This window comes from Equus przewalskii, chromosome 1 (genome assembly GCF_037783145.1).
Source record: "Equus przewalskii isolate Varuska chromosome 1, EquPr2, whole genome shotgun sequence".
In the NCBI taxonomy this organism is placed as follows: Eukaryota; Metazoa; Chordata; class Mammalia; order Perissodactyla; family Equidae; genus Equus; species Equus przewalskii.
The window spans coordinates 159,452,412-159,458,582 of NC_091831.1; the positions used below are offsets into that span (position 1 = coordinate 159,452,412).

Genomic DNA, 6,171 nt, shown 5'->3' on the forward strand with positions numbered 1-6,171 from the left:
TGAGGCGGTTTTTGCACCGAATGTTTTTTGCTTTGAAATATGTTGCTAAACTTATCTTCTTAAATTACAAAATTAACAAGCACTTGTTACCGAACACATACAGGGGTTTGTTACCCAATGTGCAGGAAAGCCAATAATTGAAATGTCAGGCTTTTAGCAAGGAGAGGGGTTTATTATCAAAAGGCACCCAGGCAAAGAAATGCGAGTCAAAACTCAAATCCACCTTCTCAAAGGGAAAAATGTAGGGGTTTTTATTTGGTGTTTCGGGAAAGGGGAGGGGAGCATGTGGCCTTGCTGGCTGTCTTCTTCAGCCTGTGTTTGGTCTTGGAGATTGAACGTCTTTTTTCCTTGACCCTCTGGACGTCTCTGGTTGGTTTTCATCCTGGGCCTGCGTTTGGCCTTGTGAAGCTGAATCTAATTTTTTCTTGACGTCTAAACCTTGACTTCTTGGGAAAAATAGGTCACTCATATACTAAAGAAGGGAAGAAAGACCTGGTTAGTTTTAAATAACAGTTGATTGTGCTGAGTATGCACAGCTGCCTTTAGCAAAGTTTACCTCACACTTTTTTTTCTCTCTTTTAATTCGTTCATTCTCGGTTCATAGTTTTTAACTGAACTATCATTTGTTCTACACCGAGTTCAACCATCAGAGATTTACCTTTACTAGATGATCTCACTGGAAAACAGCAAGAGTTAAGAATTCTGAGCTTCGTTGGCACATTATATCTTTTGACTTTTACTTCCTACAAATAACATAGATTTACTCAGGAGGAGCCCATTAGCAGTGCACACTGAGGACCCTGATGTTCTACTCTCTCCACCTGTTAAGCACGTCTGAGAGACTGATTCCAAAGTTAGGAGAGTATTTGATTTGTTCCACCAGAATTGTGTGAAATAGCAAACACACTAAATGATTTTCAAGTTAACTGACCACCAGAAATACATAAGAGATGAGAATTTTGTAAGAAATAAAGTAACAAAATATATATATATATGTATCATTATATGTATACATATATATATATATGGCACATGGAAAAGAAAATATCCTGAGCACAAAGAGGGGGAGAAAACTTCTAAAAATAATTTATTTTGGAATTAGAACAAAAGTTTAGAAAACTACATCATCAATGTAATAAATGTGTTGACTGTAAAACATAAAGCAAAAAATGTAAAAGTAGAGAAAAAACTGAAATAAAAGAGAAGAACAAGTTGAGCAGAGGGAGATAGATGATAAAAGAAATTGTGAGAAAACTAACACTGAAACAGCATTACAATAAAAATTGAAAAAAAATTTGCACCATTTGACAAGTGTAAAAGATGATCTTTTCAATAAATGGCATTTAATAACTATCATATGGAAAATATATATGTTGACATTTAGATCATGTGTAAATAGCTGTTCATATGTAGTGCAGATCTGAATGTAAGAATAAAATATAAAGCTTGTAGAAGAAATACAGAAATTTTCATAACTTTGTGTTAGATAAATATTTCCTAAACAGGATACAAAAATATTTAAGCACCAAAATTGGATGAGATTAAAATTGCCATTAAAATTGTTATTTCAAGAATTAAAAGAATGACCATGAATAGAAGATATTTGCAGCAAATATTATTTTCATAGGCTCCTTTTGATTTACAAAAGCAAAAGATCTTCAAATCAGTAAGAAAACAACCAAACTGATAGAATAGGAAAAGTCTTAAGCAATCATTGCTCCAAAGAATGTCAAGTAAACATGTCATTTCTATAAGGTACAGAAGCAGACATACTAATCTATACTGTTAGAATTCAGGACGGTGTGACCCACGGGACAATAGCATCAAGGTCAAAAAGGGAGTTCTGAAGTGCTGATAAGGTTCTGTTTCTTGATCTGGATGCTGATTATAAGGGTGTGTCAATTTTGTGAAAATTGATCAAGCTATGCATTTATAATATATTTACACTTTTTTATATGTATATTATATTCCAATAAAAATTTTAAAATGATACGATGGCCTCGTATTAATTAAAAGGTGATATGTGAATTAAAACTAAAAGTTCAAGTGTTTTAATTGTAGCTTTCCCTTTTTGTGCCTGAAATACTTGAGTAAGAACACATTTGTTAAAAAAGCATGACTTCAGACCGTGAGTAAGCTCTGGCCCTCTATTAAAACACCATGGATGAGAAGTGTGATAATGGTCTTTTTCCTCTATCTGAGATACAAATGCAGGATGTTTGGCCTTTGATATGTGGTCCAAGGAGCCTAGCTATTGATATTTTCGATTAATAGGAAAAGTAGAAAAATCTACTGAATAGGGAAGAATGATAAATCTCTCGGTATACTTACCATCGTATTGATCAGAGCAGAGTACATGGTGACCCCAAGCTGCAAAAGTCTGGGGAAAGTATGTATTTTTACCTAGGAACAATGTTAACTAAAAGAACATCAGGATTCTCTTAGTAAGGATGAAGAAATAAATCCACTATTTGTAGGGGAAAAGCAGTACCTGTCATAGTCTTAAACATTAAAGGGCTCGCATAGCACTGTGGTATGTTATGTGGTCAATAAGATTTCTTTGCCATAATTAGCATTACCCCAGAATTCGGCGCATGGTTCCAGTTTGCTGCAATGGTGGCTGAGGCAGTTCATCCTGTCTTTGGATCTGAAAGGCTGGGGAAATAGAAGAGAGGAATGTGCTGATTGATGGCATTTATAAAAGAGCTTTGGGATGATTGTGTTTAGACTCCCTATTAGGTCAGGAAGCAAGAAAAGGCAAGAGAGGGATGATGTTCAGAAAGAAAGTAGAGGGGTCAGATATTTAAATTACCAAGAGATAGGGAAGCCAGAAAGAAGATTCACAATCAACCTGAATCAACATTCCAAACTCTTCCAGCACGTTACAGCCTCCATTGCAGAGACCCAGGCAATTGTTTACAAGCAATGAGTGCAGTGATCACGGGGCTCCAAGCATTGTGCTCCAGGTGTGCCCTCTACCATGTGGGCTTTGAAGTGAGGTAGAGAGACTTTTCTCCAGTGTCTCTGTCTTAAATAGAAGCACATGCAGATTTTGCAATGTAATGTAATGTAGTGTTGTGTAATGTAATGTAATGTAGTGGATGAGAGCTGAATCCCAGTGGACAGCCAGAATTTACTGATTTATGACACTTGCTGAGAGACTTGAGCACAAACTGACCTTACTGTGGCCGTGTTCCTCTGTTAGGACTCCTTGGAAGCACATTCAGTCCTACCCGTGATTGACGCCTTCCAGAGAGGAATGATTCTCCAAGGTATCTGACTCTTTTATTTTCTAAATTGGCCTAGCTGCCTCTGACCTTCCCATGGAAATCTTTCCACTTTGGCCTGTAAATCCCCATTTTGTTGTAAACAAACATTTAACAGCCCCTGTGAAAATTCCTTCCACATGCTTTCACTGAAACCCGGCTCTGTTTGGAATACAGTTTCTTTCTCTTGTCCTTGTTCCTTATTCTCTCTCATCTACAACATCTCAGATTTAGAGACAGGAACAGCATTCTCTTCACCCCCTCCAAAAGACCCAGACTATTGCTTCTGCACTTTTGATACCCAGGTCTCTCACCCCTACTTTTCCCTACCAATTTTTCACTACCATCTTTATAAACATCAGAGTCTCTTCCTTATATATTGAAGACAACGCAGCTCAGAAGATTCCACTGTAACCTAAAATACCACATGACTTATATGTCCACGTGGACAATTCAGAGAGAAGCCAGAATGCATCAACTTTAAAGACTGTTCACTATCCCTTTTAGTCATTAACTCCCATGGCCACGCTCTAGAAAGATCTCATGATAAGTCTCTCGTTAGAAGCTGCTCCTCCTCTGAAATCTTACACCCTTTTTAAAACCTCACATCCTTAGATTCTTACACTTAGTTCCTTCTACAGCACTTGTTCTTTGACAATATACAATCATTTAGTCCCTGATCCCTTTATTGTCATCTTATTTCTCAGAGACTTCCTATCTTTTATTTTCTAATCTAAACACCTAAACTCTATGGTCCCACTTCAATCAATCTTCAGTCATTAATCCTATTGTTCTTGCCTCATTTTTCTGCCCTGTCAGTGATTTTATTAATTCCCCATCATGGATCAATATCTGCCTGCTTATAATGTATACTTTGTCTGTAAAGCAGAGTTCAAGATAATCACACAGGGGTGCAGACCGGTGTCATTGAAACCTGCTGTCATCTTCAACAAGTAGGCCCCCAGTGTTGCCAGGAAAGCATCCTTTCTCTCTATAATTATCTCCCATTGTCATTTCCAACAGTGACTATTTCAAAACATCTCTTACTCCTCAGACTCACTAACCCAGAACCTTGTCCATTCCTTCTCCTGGAAGGCACTTAATTCTATTTATAAAAACAAAAAAGATCTTGTTAGAAATTAATAGATGTTTCAACTTCCTGCCTTCACATTCTGAAAAATTACTGAAATCTACACCAATCATTTCCTCCTTCATTCCAATAAAATTGGAAATAACTGTTCCTCCTTGTACCAAAACTTGGCCCTTCTACCTCTGCTCTATATTCCAGTCCTATTTGTCTCCTCAGAACATTGATCCATTGCTTATAGATCTTTCCAACAGCATGTAAATATCCGAATGTTCAAAAACCCTACTATTACCATTTCAACATCCCTGCCGAAACACCATGTCTCTTTCCTCTACTTCAGAGTTCAACCTCAGGAAGGAGATTTCTATATTCAGATTTCCTTCTTCCTTGTCTAACCTTCATGCCTCATCCACTACAGTTTAGCTTCTGCTGAAAAGACTCAAATCATGATCTTTTTTGGTGTTAAAAATCAATGGACACTTTTTAATAATCATCTTACTCAGTAGACATTTCTTCAGCATTTGCTCTGTTGGACATTCCTTCCTTCTTAAAACTCCTTTGGCCTTTTCTTTCAGAACACCCGTCATTTCTGATTTGCCACTTACTACTCTGGACTATCCTTTGAAGTTTCCTTGATACTTTTCCCATTGCACATCCACTCAGTGTTTGCGTTCCTTGAGGACTGTCTTTAGTTTCCATTCTCTTCTGAGTTTTGCTCTGAGTGTTTGTCTTGGTGAAATTACATCTACTCTTAAAAGGTGGGACTATCTCATAGACAACATAGAGGCGAGGAGTGGGGCTTGGAGTCCAATAGAATTAGTTCTAGTCCTTGTGTGTCCTTGGACAAATTAACTTCATAAGACTTCATTTCCTTTCTATTAAGTGAGGGTTATATCTACTCTAAAGGGCTATAGTGCTAAATTATCAGTGGTTAATAATGTGGATTCTTGAATCATACTAATGGGACAAATTCCAGTTGTCATTTATTGTGACCTTGGACAATTCACATCCTTCCTTCCATGCTTCAGTTTCCTCGTTTATAAAATAAGGATGATGATATGATCTACTTCATAAGATTAAATAATGCTACTTAATTCATAAAATGAAAGATCCTCTTAATAAGTAGACTCCTGAAAATACTCTCATCAGATTACAAAACTGAGAAATTCAGGTCTAGATGGGAGCAGCAAGGAGACTGGGCACAAAAACCTTCAGACTCAATTTGTGTCTATATTTGACCTCTAGGGGGCGATGTTGCATAAACTGGAAATGCCGCCTCTAACAAAAGTTCTACCCCGCTCTTAGAAGCCTCTTTACCTCACAGCTCACTGTGGGGCACATTCTGAGTAGACTCAACACCGGAAACAGTCATTGTCAAGGGAGCAACTCTTACTAGTAGTCTGTAGAACTTACCTAAACAGGGATCTCTTGAATCTCAGATTTTCTCAGTTACGAGGACTCAGCATACTCTGGCATATTCCTTCCTGCTCCTCAGGGAAGATCTTCCAGGATATAGCTCTCAGCTTCCTCACTGCCTGGCCATGTTCTCAGTGACCATTCTGCTGCTTGGAATGCTCTTAACAGTGAGTAAGTAACATTGTAGTTCCTGCTCCTGCCTCCATAGAAGGTACATTGTTCCGATTAAATCTGAATAGCGACACTGTCTCCTTACTGATAGATCTGTCTGTCTTGTTCTCACTGACTCAGTATTGATGTTTCAGGAGGAACTGGAGCCCAGTCAGTGACCCAGCCTGACGACCACATCAGTGTCTCTGAAGAAACCTCTCTGGAGCTGAAGTGTAACTATTCTAGTGGAAA

The 6,171-nt window shown here is 37.9% G+C and overlaps 1 long non-coding RNA gene across 1 annotated transcript; it reads right to left on the bottom strand.

Moving 5' to 3' along the window:
• Nucleotides 1–224: 224 nt before the first annotated feature.
• Nucleotides 225–5,904, bottom strand: LOC139077718 (uncharacterized). The gene is made up of 3 exons (XR_011530201.1): nucleotides 5,767–5,904; nucleotides 2,580–2,655; nucleotides 225–472 (listed from the first exon to the last, which is right to left on the bottom strand). It is a non-coding gene; the product is annotated as an uncharacterized lncRNA (long non-coding RNA).
• Nucleotides 5,905–6,171: the final 267 nt, after the last annotated feature.